This window comes from Polistes canadensis, unplaced genomic scaffold (genome assembly GCF_001313835.1).
Source record: "Polistes canadensis isolate GaletaPanama2010 unplaced genomic scaffold, ASM131383v1 scaffold_92, whole genome shotgun sequence".
NCBI lineage: Eukaryota > Metazoa > Arthropoda > Insecta > Hymenoptera > Vespidae > Polistes > Polistes canadensis.
The window spans coordinates 228,580-243,577 of record NW_014569639.1 but is presented as its reverse complement, the minus strand read 5'-3'; the positions used below and the strand labels follow the sequence as shown (position 1 = coordinate 243,577).

General features: G+C 33.2%; 1 protein-coding gene across 1 annotated transcript in view; it reads right to left on the bottom strand.

Annotated features, from left to right (window-relative positions):
* LOC106787115 (PDZ domain-containing RING finger protein 4-like) overlaps positions 1-14,998 on the bottom strand; it is a 165,455-nt gene that overhangs the window by 19,049 nt on the left and 131,408 nt on the right. The gene's annotated exons all lie outside the window — the stretch shown is intronic.

The following is a 14,998-nucleotide window of genomic DNA, read 5'->3' as shown; positions in this document are numbered from 1 at the left end:
TATCTGTTTATCTTCCTTGTTTTTTCTTCTCGCTAGTTTAATAATACAAGTATATCTATATATATGTACACATCACACACACACACATACATGAATGCATAAATGTATTTATTCTCGCCACGCCTCACTCATTCTCATCAGTGTTCCTACTACTCGTTATCGATCATCGAAGCTTTGGATGAAGTTTTCCATCGGCGCCTATTAATAAGCGCAATGAAAACGAAAGAAAAACAGAAAAAAAAGGAAAGAAGAAAAACAGAGGGAAAAGAGAGAAAGCGAGAAGAAGAAAAAGAAAGAAAAAAGAAAAAAAAAAAAAAGAAAAAGTAGAAAATGACGTTCGACGAAAACCCCCTCCCCCACCCCCCTCCCCATTGAGTGTTCATTAAGCCGCGATAACTTTGGATTTATCGAATTAATTACATATTACGTATGTATATCGTATTTTAATTGGAGCCTATCACGCATTATCCTTTTATTTTTTATTTTATTATATGTTTCAACATTTTGTAGAATATATTTCGAATATTACTCTTATCACTTTTTCATATTTATATAAACATTTTATTTAATACTTTTGTATAAATTATTGCAATTTGTATTTATAAATAAAACTTTTAAGAGAATAAAATATATTATCAAATATTATTATATAAAATATATTATTGTGTTAAACACACATCCTATACAAATATAACCGACGATGTTGTTAAATTAGGTGTAGTACTTAAACGTCTCGAAACAAAAACACAAGCAGATACAATATACCAGTTGTTACTTTCGTAGCAGTATTTAATTTTGTATTTATTATACAATTCTACGAATAGAATGTCGATAATTTTGTTCTTTTTTGTTTAAACCGCATTAACATTTTTAACGTTATCGAAAATTCGAGTCAAGAAACGTGCAAACGGAACTCCGTTACAGGATGATTTCGTTAAAAGGAGGTAAACGGTCGCACAGACTCATTAATTATTCATGTAATACTGGTTAAAGTAACTTTATTGCGTTGATGCAAGAGACTAGCAAGGTTGGAAGGTAAGTAAAAGGGGTGGGTGGAGAGGGGGTAGTGGGAGGAGAGAAGGGTGGTTTGAGGGGTGGCTTTAACGTCTTCCCGTATTTATCCGTAATCCTCTGCTAACGACGTTATCAATTCTTTTTTAAACCACCCCCGCCCCCTCCTCTCCAACCCCAGCCCCTTCTATTCTCTTTTCCTTGGAAGAATTTTCCGAGACCTAACTAGGTAGTGTGCTATTTTCATTCTTTTCATCTTCTTGACGACGAGAAATATTTTCATTAGACAAGTAAAAATACGATGAGAAAAGAAAGAAAGAAAGAAAGAAGGAAAGAAGACAAAAACAAAAACAAAAAATGTTAAAAAGAGAGTCTCCTTTTTGTTTTTTTTTTTTCTTTTTTTTAAATCAAAATAAATTTACTTGTTATATGCAACGCGCGTTGATTTTGATCGTTTGGAAAAAAAAAAAAAAAAAAAAAAAANTTTTTTTTTTCTTTTTTTTAAATCAAAATAAATTTACTTGTTATATGCAACGCGCGTTGATTTTGATCGTTTGGAAAAAAAAAAAAAAAAAAAAACTATATAGACTAAAAATGGAAAAGAAAAAAAGTAAAAATAATTATAATACAGTGGTCAGATTATTTATTTATGATTATCAAATCACAGATTATTAAATTATCGAGAAAGAAATATATAAATGATAAATAATTTGAAATGAATTATTCAAATTTATATCATCACTTATGCACTTTATAATACGTTCTTTGATCGATCTATAATACGCGTAGAGAAGTAGTTATGTATACATAATTTCTGTCTTCTTCTCTTCACTCTCGATTGCCATTCCGTTCAACCGTTCACGAGAGTACTTGTCCTCGTTTCAAAAATTCCCTCTCTCTCTCTCTCACTCGTGTACTTTCGTAAGTGCTTAGACATCTTCCTACCTTACAGCACCGCAATTACGAAGAGAGGAAGAGAGGAAGGGTGGTATATACCACCCATGGTGTTTTGGAATATGTAATAAGCAGCACGTGCGCGAAACTCCAATTATCCGCTAGCCCGTGTAACGATAACTCGTGCGTTCCTATACGAATTGCTTTAAACACCCACCCCTTTATTTCTCACCCCGTTTTATCTCCCTTTCTCATATTACAGTCCACCTTTCTCTCATTTTTTTTTTTTTTTTACAGTCATTTTCTACGGTCATAGTAGAGGGTGGGAGAAACAGGTTACACGAGTTCTATCCGGAATTTATGAAATAATTGAAAAAACTTTCTGACTTCTCTCTCTCTCTCTCTCTCTCTCTCTCTCATTTTCCATTAATTAGTTATCAAGAATCGAGTTTGTATAACGGAGGAAACTAGCTCGAATAGTTAGAGATATTTAACTTGTAACGACCACTTAAATGCGCCCGCGTACAGGAATTGGGAATTCGGTAGGAAAGCAAACGCGTCTCTCGCGGATTATGGGAAGAATGTGGACCGTTTGGTTTAACGTTAATTAACGGATAGCGCGAGTTTGAAATTTTGGATTTTAGGAAGATTGCGATATTTACTTACTTATCGGGAAAGAGAGGGAAACATTAATATAGTATATTAATATTATATCAAATATATATATATTATATTTGTTAATTTAATTCGCGTTAATGTTGAAAATATGTATTTGATATTTTCAATTTTTGATCTTACAACAATCTATCTAAAGGGATCGGTATTAAAATCATATCATTTTTAATATTTTATTTTATCAAAACGATGAGAATATATTAAAATAGTCAATTTGTCATGAAAATATTTTTCATCGAAAATTTTACGAATACCATATATTCCAGATAGAATTTAATATCCACTCTCTCTCTCTCATTTCAATAACGAGAATCAACAAAAATAAAAAAACAAATGAAAGAATCCCTTTAATAAATTTTATCGAAAGTTGTGATTAGAGAAAATACATATCGATACAAAAAATTGATCCAACGAATCACTTTCGTTTTTCATTGGTAATCGGTCAGGAAATAAATAAACGAACGAACGAATAGGAATATTGAAAAAATAAAAAGGTAGAGAAAAAAATTGTAAAAAGGGAAAGGATAACGAAGTGGTGTGTGTCCGTTATAAAAGAAGAAGAAAAAAAGAAAAAACCAAATCACGAAGAAAAGAAAACGTAGAAAGATGATAAGCGTACGTTAACCAAAACATTCGTAATAGAAGAAGACCCTCACATATTTCCAGCCCACCAATTTTTCCTACCTTTTACCACCCTTGCCATCTTCTCTATAACCTAACCTAACCTGCCTACCCTTTCTCGACCTTTTTACAGTCTTCGCTCTATTTTCCTTTATCTCTTTCTTTCTTTCTTTCATCCCTTCTTTTTTTTCTCCCATTTTTTTTTTTGTTTTCCTTTCTTCCTTTCTTTTTTCGCCGAGACTTGAAACCATCGATCCATCCACTCGCAAAGATAATCGTCGTTTTAGCCGCTTATTTCCCGCCCTTACAATACGTCTGGGGGGGGGGAGCTTGTTGCATCGATCACAAGTGATTAGCTCGAATAATTAAACGTCGGTTTAATTCTCATAGATTGTCCAATAGATAAGAGAGAGAGAGAGAGAGAGAGAGAGAGGGGAAAAAAAAGAATCATTGCTTGTCTCTCTTTAAGCTACTTATTTTTATATTTTATCGCAAGTAGTTATTTATATTCCATCCGTCTCGTATTATATTTTTCGATACGTATATACGTAACGTATATTACTCTACAAATCAAATTTATAAAATATAATTTACTTTTATATTATGTGAATAAATAAATTAATTGAAAATATACATATATTATACACAATAAATATTTGAATGAAAGTTTTATTAAATCGATAGAAAAATTGTGTCTATATAAAATTTCATATTGGATAAAATACATGAAAAAAAAGAAACGAAATAACGATCGCATGTTAAGGTAATAATATGTCAAAGAGAATATTAACGATTACTATAATTATTTTCAAGAGTTAGATAGTCGTTAGTTATCTATTTATGTTGATCGATAAAAGTTAAGAGACTACGATAGATACGGTAGTTGTTAAAATACAAGCCACTTAATCTTAAAACTTCGCAGGGAACGCGTTAAAGGAAGGCTCGTAAAATCGATTAGATCTTTTAGCGTAACCTAAGGGATTATTATTTCTTTTAATATAAAACCGGTTTCTCTATACTATAAACCGTCGCCATTTCTCTAAGCAAATCTCAATAGTTTTCACGATTGTTTTTATTCTTTTTTTGTTTTTGACAAGAAAGTATATAATATATGCGCGAGACTCGAGAACAAATAATCGTCGTACACGTGGCGTATGAAAAATCAAAGAGAAGAGAAGAGAAGGACGGGGGATATGGTATAAGGGATTTTTTTTAATTTACAATACTCGAGAATGCACCTCGCGTGAAAACGTGACTCGAATCGATAGTACTAAATGTGCATCTGTGCTTGCGCATATGTATATAGGATATGTGTGTACGTGTATCTGTGTAAAATACATATACACGTTTTTATCTCTATTTCTATCTCTCTTTCATCGTACTTTAGTACTGTGGCATCATGCCAAACGACGTTATTGCAAGACGCGTCCTAAACTGCATTTAAGGAAACTAATAGGGAACGTGTTCGCCATCAGACGAGCCTAATCTCGTTCCTGTTTAAATTGTATCTTTGCTTTTATAAGCAACGATTCAATTAACGTAACTCGTATATTTTTCCAAATGCATATATCGAAATGATTATTTTTCTATATGTTTATCGTTTATTTATACAAAATAATTAAATTTTTTGTTTTATTATTATTAATCATTATTACATTAAATTACTTTTATTAAAATATGTTGTTAATATGCCCTTCCAAGTGTTGCACATATCTATAAAGGTAATAATGCACCTAATACATCAAATTTTAAATTATAACGTTCTCATTTTATAGCATTCTTTTAAATTTGATGCAATTTCTTAAATAAAACTACACTATATATTGATGTAATTATGTATATATTATACACTTGCATAGTTACGTACATACGATTCTTCACGTCTAGGAACTTTGATAGGTTTACATCGTTGCGGTTTCAATGAGCTCTCCTGGTAATCCTCGAGTCGTAGGAAAAGTTTTTCTCTCGCGTTTGCATAAAAGGGACTCTTAAGCACGTGCACGCGCGCCCACACACACACACACACACACACACACTCTCTCTCATACCATACATATATATTTATATAGAAGAAAATTCAGTGGGCGAAAGACCGTGAGAGACTTTCGACAAGAATGAATCAGAATTTCTCATTTTAGTTCTTCAAACTTTTCCGGACTCTTACTCCCCCGATAGTTCTTCCCCTTCTTTGCTTCTTCCCCTCCCCCTTTCCCCTTTTCTTCTTCTTCCTTTGAATCGCCGAACTTGAAACTTATCGAATCGGTGTAATCGTGCTCGTAACGAGTGTAGAAACCCGGAGATATTCCAAGAACGTTGAAACTTTGATAGCTTCGAAATCGTAAAATAATCATTATCAGAAACTCGGATGAGAGAAATTGAAGAAGAAAGTGAAAGTAAGAATAAGATAGATAGATAGATAGATAGATATAGTTACGTAATAGAGTGTGGTAAAATAACTTTAGAAAACTGCTGGTTAAATCGTAACACTTTTATTTTTTTTTTGTTTCGATCGTTAACAAATCGTAGACTGACTATCGTATTATATTAAAATCATAAAAGCTTGATTATATAATAATCCAATAAAAATATGACAAATTTTTGTTATGGACAATTGATAATATGAAATATTATAATAACGTACATGTATATACAATTTTATATTTCGTATATGTGTAAATCATACGTAAATTCATGATACCGTTAAATATTTACGAATTATTCCCATTTATTTGTTATATTCGAGTAAAGAAAAATTCCTTTTATTTCCTCATATTTTAAATTGATACGAATTAATGCCATAAACATGATCATATCTATTTACATGTTTTAAATAATTACAGGTGTACTTTAAAGTGGGTAAAGATTCTTTTAAACGTTACAAACGTTACCAAAAATTCTTCACGTTCACGAAAGATTCTCATATAAAGAAAGGACAAAATGTTCGAAGTAAAATGAGATAGGAGGAAGAAAAAAAAAAGGATGATTGTATGATTGCGATATATATATATAACACATTATACACGAATATAACGGTTGGTGAAACGGTGGCAGCTTAATCCGTGGCAAGCTGATAAATTGCCCAAAGCAATTTCCGTTTTGCCGTGAAATTCCGCTCGTTTGACGGGCCACGAAAGCGAAACGCTAGCTTCCTACCTAGCTAGGGGTATTGCGGGAATTAACTTTGAGCTCGACGCGTTTTCGATGAATCCAACTGCTGTTGTGTTGTACACGTGTGATGGTGCATATGAGAAAGCAGCAACAGCAGCAACAGACATTGCATTCGACTGCGTGCACGCGTCGCTTATTTTAATGTTGTCATCGTCGTTTAACGGATAGGACCAAAAAAAATTACCCTTTTTCTTTTTTTTTTATTTTATTGTCTAACTTTCGAGTAGTATTAATAAAAAAAAAAAATAAAAAGATCAGTAATCAACACAATTTCTCGTACAAATCTATGGGATCCCATCATCTTTACGTTTCAATATCATCATCCTAACTGCATTGATTGAAATTCCAATCGATATAATATCATCATTATACGATTTTATATAATGTGAATAAAATAAACATTGGTTTATGTTTTATGTTTTTTTTTTGTATTTAAAACAATAATTTCAAAATAGGATTAATAAAAGATCATCTGACGTTATAGAAAAGTTCGAAATAACGTACACCTTTACGATATAATTAATCGAATATAAAATATTTTTAATCTCGTTTGTTTATAATAAAAATAATCCTAATCAAATCTGTATAACTTTAAACGAGTATGTATCGAAATAAGTTTGAATTCATCGGTTGAACACCTATGTGGTGTGTTTCCATTTAAACGAAAATTGAAAGGGCTAACGAACGAGTTACCACCGCGGGTGTAATACCTGTAGATCGTTTTATTAACGTCATCCTTTAATTCTCCCATTTTCCCCCTTTCACTTTTCGATCAATTTAACTGTAACAAAAGAGAGAACTTTGAATCATTTTATTATTCGTACGAAACTATGGTAGAATAAAATCGTCTACACTGGTTATTGCTATTATCACGATATCATTTTTAATAATATATAACTTCGTACCCTCTCATTCGTTCTTTTATATAATATATGTATCGTTAACAGTGTTACGGTACAAAAGAATCCGAATTTATCAAGGAAAATCTTTCTTTCGAGAAAAAGAATACAAACGACAGATGGTAAATCAGAAATGACTCTCAAGACGTCAAGTGGAAGAACAAACGTTAGCGTATACCTTTGAACTTTTATAAACCATATGTACGTATGTATGTATGTGTGTGTGTCGTGAAATTGCAGTTAAAATATAACCACAGGAGGAGTCGTCGAGGAAAAGAAAAAAGAAAAAAAGAAACGATAAATAAGAAGAAAAATTACGATAATAATAATAACAACAACAACAAAAACAATAACAAGAAGGAAAAATTTCTACTCGAAATAAAGGGGACCACGAGTTTAACGGTACGGATCACAATGAATGTTCTCATTTCGAATAATAAAAAAGAAAAAAGAAAAAGAAGAAATAAACTCGAGTTAAGAAATCAAAGAGAAATAGAAGAAGAATTCGATATTCTATAAAAGAAAAAAGAAAAAAAAAAAAAGAAATGCATTAAAAGAAGTAGCTATATTAAAGAGAAAAAATAAAATAGTATCTTGTCCTGGAATTGACAAATCGATATTCTTGAAAGGATTCTCGAATGACAAAGACGGATAGAGATAGAAATAGGAGTTATGGATTTCCCATCGACTGGAAGTTGCATTAGCCGGTTCACGAAGTTTATATCTTATTGGACCATTGTTCGGTAAAGCAGAGTAGTACCATCTACTAACTCGAACTTCTCAAAATGATTGCCGCCTCTGTTTGCACTTCGTGAGCATTGTTCGCTAAATTTCGTATGTAACCAACGGATCATTACATACCAGAATGGGAACATATATATATATATATATAGTATGCTATATGAGAAAGAGAGAGATGAAAAGGGTCAAAAGTGAGAAGGAAGGAAACACGTCGTCAGTTTCTCCCCTTAATTCGGGATAAGGCACAGATCATTTCTAAAGGCATTTACTCGACGTAGGTTAACAGACCTCCCCCCCCCCACCCGTTAACGTTGTATATCAACCGGATGCAACGGTGATGCAATTTGTATAAGAGAGAAAGAAAACCTTTCGCATAAATTTCAATGCATTCTTCTTCTTTCTTTTTTTTTTTTTTTTATTTTTTATTCTTTTTTTTACTTCTCATCTTTCTATCGAACGTGTTTAATTGGTGAAGCTTATCGTGACCTATTAAACGATAAATACTACCCCTGCCTACCTACCTACCTACCTACCTCCTATCCTTCATATTTTTCTTTTCAATATTTATTTGATTTTTATATTCCACGTGTGTGTGTGAGAGAGAGAGAGGAGAAAATAAATCGACGTTTATTTAACGATACATTTTTTTCTTATTACTCCAATCATTATCAACGAGATCGTTTCTTCTCGTCCCTTCCCCTTTTTTACTTTTATTTCTTTTCCTTTTTTTTTTCATCATACTCATCCGTATCCTCCGATAATCTCGTTCAATGAATGCCTAGAAGATTCCAATATTGTAAGATGAGATAATAAACGGATTTATTATTATTATTATTATTATATTATTTCTTCTAAGACACAATTAATTAACATAAAAATGTTATATAATAGGAAAATGTTATCTCCACAGTTTGTCAAACTCGTGGGTAGTATTTAATAGGTCAAGTGACTTAGCCCCTTGAAAGCTCTTTAACTCTCCCTTTTCAACCCCCCCTCCCTATCTTCAACCCCTCCTACCCACCCCTCTCAATTACTGTGTGGAATTCTCGAGCGTTTCACGATTTTACCGTTTCTCCTTCGAACCGTCCGTCAGCGGTTCGACAAAGGACAACAAGCTTCACGAGAGGGAAACAATTAGAAAGATTGAGAGAGATAGAAGGATAGGTTGTTGGGTTGGGTTCAGCTCGATGAACACCGATCTTCTCTCTCTTTCTCTCTTTCTTTCTCGTTCATACATTCTCTGTGCGTGAACGAGCAAAGAATCGGCTAGCAAATCGGTTGGTTGGGTTGCTTCTCTTCTCTTCTCTACTCTTCTCTTCTCTTCTCCTCGTTCCACGCTGGATTTGGTTCGTGTTCCACGTGCTGAGCTCGAAACAGAAACCGTTCTATGAAGCGTGCCCGAACCCGAAGCTTAATTTCCTTCCCATTATCCCGTTCCATTCGAACGATCCTAAACGTCCTTTCCTATCTCTTCCTCTCTCTCTCTCTCTCTCGCTCTCTCTTTCATTCACTCTCTTTTTTCTTCCCTTTATTTTTTCTTCTTTATTTTTTTTTTTTACGCACGACTGTTACGACGATAACGGGTGACGGTGAGGATGCATGAGCTCGTTAAACTCGGACTGAAACGTACGCGAACTGGACCGAAAAACATGTTTACTCGAGTATCACTTTTTAAACGTTAAATCGTTAATCGTCCTTATCCAAATTGAAATAAGAACTTGACTGAATAAAAAAAGAAGAAGAAGAAGAAGAGAAAAAGAAAAATGAGATAAGGAAACGTTATTTCTTTTTATTCGTAAGATGATGCGTTTGATTTAGATCGTTGTTTGAATTTTATAAAAAAAAAAAGAGAAAAATTAAATTAAATTTAAAAATATCATTAATCGAAAATTCTAAACGATAAGAAAAGAAATGTATCTCGTTGATCTTTAATTGTAACTAATGTATGCTATCAATTTATAAATGAATTTAAAATGAAGTTTTCATAAGTATTATCAATGAAATTAGTGAGATTCTCGTAATTATTAAGAAACATCATTTTTGTGATTAACAAAGAGTTTACAAAAAAAGAAAGAAAATTGACCGATCAATCAATCAATTGATTATTCACTATTATCAAACATCTTCTAATCGAACTGCCATGGAAACAAGAATCCCTTAGTTTGCTCGATATCCTTTTATCTTTTCGCAAAGGTGATCATCTCCGGTCCTCCTTTCTTGAGGAAGAGAAGAAGAAAAGGGAACAACGTTCACTCGTAGATGTTAAAAGTACGAAGCAGTATAACTGGAGACGCGCCAACCTGGTTCTCGATTAATTTATTCCGTCTAGAACGTTCCGTATATCCCTGCCTGCTCTCTTGCACCCCCTCCTCGACCCCCTCCTGCTTCACAACCTCGCCTTTACCCTCGCCTTCAACCTCAACTTCATCCTCTCACTCTCACTCTCTCTCTCTCTCTCTCTCTCTCTTTTGGTGAATCCTAAACCACGAAGGCAACTTGTACACGAGAGAGAAAACGGGAGGAGTGGAGAGGAGAGGTGAGGTGAGGTGAGGAGAGTTCAGAGACCGTAACGAGAGGAAGGAACGTAGGGAAAGCGAGGGTGCTTCTACGACCTTGACGACGACGACGACGTCGTCGGGATTCTAGTTGTACCGAAACGTCGCTCCCATAAAATACGCTTCTTTTGTCTCGCCAAACTATTGTATTTATTCCTTGTGGTTTTCCACCCTTTTTCCTCATTCTTTTTTACTCCGTCTTTTTTTTTTATCTTTATCTTTATCTTTATCTTTCTTTTTCTTTTTCCTATCCTTTCCTGTTTCACTAACTTCTCGAGTTGGTGTGTACCAAGGATGCTTTTGCTGCTTGACATTATCCATCGAAAGATACATTCCTTGTGTACTCTATCTCTCTCTCTTAGATTCTATGGTATTTCTTTTTTCTTCTTCTTGTTTTTTTTTTTTCATATCTTACTATTGCATTTAAATATATCTGAAATTTATTCGAAGTATAATTGTTATTTCATTGATAATATAATTACAATATTTGTAATCGTATTTTGTGTATACTTTTTGTGTAAAGTATTATTATTATTATTATTATTATTATATTTGATTATAATAATGCATTCGCCGTACGCGTGTAGAAATATGTTGGTAAGAGAGTTGGTTCACCTCGTTATTAAAATTATTATAATAGGATTTAAAGGGTAAAGGCTCGTTTGCCATTTGAAGCATTGAAAACTTTAACAAACGATCTTTCTCAAGTGGTTACTCTCATCCATACGAACGAAATTGACGTGTCTGTATTGTAGTTACATTTACGTATGAGAACTCGAAAGGTTTTTCTGACGATTATATTACAACTGCGGAATATTCAAATGGTAACTGTGTACCATCTTCGTTTTTCGTATGCATTGATAAACTAGGTCGTTTGAATAAAAATATATATATATATAAAATAATCATCACAATTTGTATATTAAAATTATTATTATTATTATTACTAAGTCAACGACCTAGCCACGCTGTAATATTACTTCCCGTCAGATAACTAAAATCAACCAACGATAAGTACGATTACTACACGGATGGGTAACCTGTTCGAAAAAAAAAAGAAAAAACTAAAAACCATTTACAGAATAAGTAATTAATTTTACATGTAATGTATGTGTAATGTAAGATAGATGTTTATAGAAAAATACAGATATCCCTCCTATAACATGGTTCCGCTATAATACGATAAGAAAACTGCGAAAAAACCTTTGTATACAATACTGCATTTCTACAGTAATGAATAACATGATTTTTATTCAACATATTTACAAAACTAAATTACCTTAAAATAATGACGGGAAGAGTAATAATGATCTTTAGAGTCTCATATAACATGAAATTTTGTTAGAAACCTACACCTAACGTGTTATAAGAGTGTTACCTGTAATTCGAATCTACAAAAAGGGTAAAGTATAATAATAATAAAAAGACAATATTAAAATAATATTATTATTATTATTATTATAATATCTAATTTTGTGTAGTAATTTTAATGATATCTCAAAAATTGTAACTATAACATTACCTCCATGAAATTTCATATTCTCTTATAAATTCTCTCTCCCACCTCAAAGAGAGATATAGAGAGATAGAGTGAGAGGGGTGGAGGGGGAAAGAGGGTGGTGGTGCTGTCGACGTTCGATATTCACATTTCTCGACGCGAACGCGAAGTTTCGTTACGGGTCCTCGATAATTTCATCCGCGAAATGAAATGTGATTAGACTGCCCATTACGGTCCATTAGGGTATGGTCGCCAGCTCGGACAGAACCTTCGCGCGTCAATGGTCTCTCTAACGGGAACTCGCTTTGTCTGTCTGTCGATAATCGATAAGCGATACCCGCTTCGTTTCGTTTCGTTTAGTTTCGTTCTCCCACTATATTACATTCCACGACGTGTGAGAAATGTCGTTAAAAAAGAAAATAATCGTTCCTCGAACGAGAACGTACGAACGAACGTGCGAGTAAGTAGATATCGATCTTTTCAGAAAAAGGGGGAGGGGGGCAAAGGGGGGTAAAGGGTAAGAAGGGAAAGGATATATAAGCTATCCTACCTTATAAATCAAACTTCCCCATTTCGAATGGTAAATCATTAAAATCATAATTATCGATCTCTCTGTCGAGAAAGAAAAGTTTTTTAAGAGGATAACCGATCAAAGTTCTTTTTTTTTTTTTCTTCTTCTTCTTCTTCTTTTTCTTTTTCTTTTCTTTTTTTTTTTTCATTCCCCGAAAGGTAGAGCCATTAAAGGTTGGAATAATTCGTCGTCTACGCGGTTTCTTTGCGTATAGGAAAAAGGAAAAAAAGGAAAGAAAGAAAAGTTGGCGATTAGCGAGGAAGAATCAATCGTTCGTTCGTTCGTTCGTTCGTTCTTTCGTTTTTTTTTTTTTTTAAATCGACAGCAAGCAACGTGTGCCAGGCCGACGTGGAAAAAGGTGAAGAAGGGGGGAAGGAAGTGTAAAACGCGAAAGGTGCAGACGAGAAAGGACGAATAGAAAAGAGAAGTAAAATGAGAGAGAAATAGTGAGAGTGAGAGTGAGTAAGTGAGTGAGTGAGTGTGTAAGTGAGTGAATATCAGGGGAATGTTGGTAGCGTTCTTGGTGGGAAACGAGAACAAAGAAAGCAGTACGGTATTAATAGCGAACTCAACGAGTCAAGTAGAAGTGAATCGAGTCGGGTCGAATCGAATCGAAACGAAACGAATGGAATCGAATGGAACTGAACCGACTCGTACTCGACATGAGATTGGTTCACCAATGAGGTAGAGTTACTACCGGTAACGAGATTCCCGCGTTTCGTGCTACTAAATAATACCGATGTTATTGAATGCCTTTAAATCATGCTTTATAATTCGCAATTGGGATCAAAAATTCTAACCGATTTTATCCGGTATGTCCGTACGGATAATTTTACCACATTGGTTTATTACTTCACAGGTATTGTATTATGTATATGTTATCGTCAAAGTCGGAAATCAGTCATTGCTAGTAATTCCTCGGCATTACTATGAATGCAAAGAGCCTTCAGACGAAGTCGGAAATTGAAAAATTCTTCCAGTTTTTCCTAGGCATCGAACATAATACTTTGATATTCTATAGAATATCAAATTACTTATCGGAGATTGCAATGCTGTAAATTGTACAACTTTGCTATTTCTTTGACAAGTTTTGGTAAATATTTTTTATACTTTTAGCAAATGGATTTTAATGATTTTTATATTAAATTAAAGTACACTCTTTTGTTAACGCGTAGAATACCATATCGAGTTATAAATTTAGCATGTAAAGTTCAGAAAATGTCAGAGAATGCAATGCTGTAAATTGTGCATCTTTGCCATATCTTTAAAAAGTTTTGGTAAATATTTTTTATACTTTTAGTAAATGGATTTTAATGATTTTTATATTAAATTAAAGTGCATTCTTTTGTCTACGAGTAGAGTACTTTTTCGAGTTATAAATCAATCTGCAAAGGTTTATAAAATGACAAAGAAAAATTGGCGGACTTGGCATTGCTAGCATTGCCGGGGGAGGTTTGGAACCTCCAACCTGGTCGGTAATATTAACTTAACTTTCTAAAATTCGAAATTTTCCTTGAAATTCCATATTCCTGAACACATCCTAACTTTCACGGCTCATTAAGCAATGTGGATATGTTGCACACCCTTCGTTAAACTCTTTGCTAAGCGTTTAACGATCTAAATGGGAACGTAATAGCCTTTAGCGGATTTCTTTTCAAGCATTCAGTAATATTTATCTTGCATTGGTATAAAAAAAAAAAAAAAAAGAAAAAAAAACAAATATTCGTAGAGATTCCCATTTCGATGAATTTTTTTTTTTCTTATTGTAAAAGCTATTAAACTTTAATTGCATACTTGTGAGAAAATAAAAATATCAAACGTTATTCATAGTTTTTCAATCATATGCATTAATTGCGCTCAACGATATTTTAAAGGGTTTCGAATTATTACATCGCTTATCGTTTTTATATCAAAACTAATTGTTAGAAGAGATAAGAAGGTGGTAAGTGTCTCGATGGAATTCTCAAGAACTTTATTACCGTGTCGAATCGCGTTAAAATTCGAAAAGAGAGAGAGAGAGAGAGAGAGAGAAAGAGAGAAATGTTTCCTAGTTGACTTCGACCTTAATTTCCGGTACTTCGGCTTCGTTTTCCGGAATGACTGGCGGCAAACGTTTTTCACCTTTCATTCGATTGAACTAAAGTGCTCTAAGGGATGCATTCAATGCATCTCTCTCTTTATAACATGCTAGACGTAATTCAACTCGTCTTCGATTTATCTCGACTATGATTTAATAATAATAATAATAATAATAAAAAGAGGAGAAGAAAAATCTTCGTTAACGAGAAAAAGACACAAAGGATATTATTAATACAATTAAAGATTTATTATTTTAATTAAAATATGTGTTGAGAGATGAAGTTTT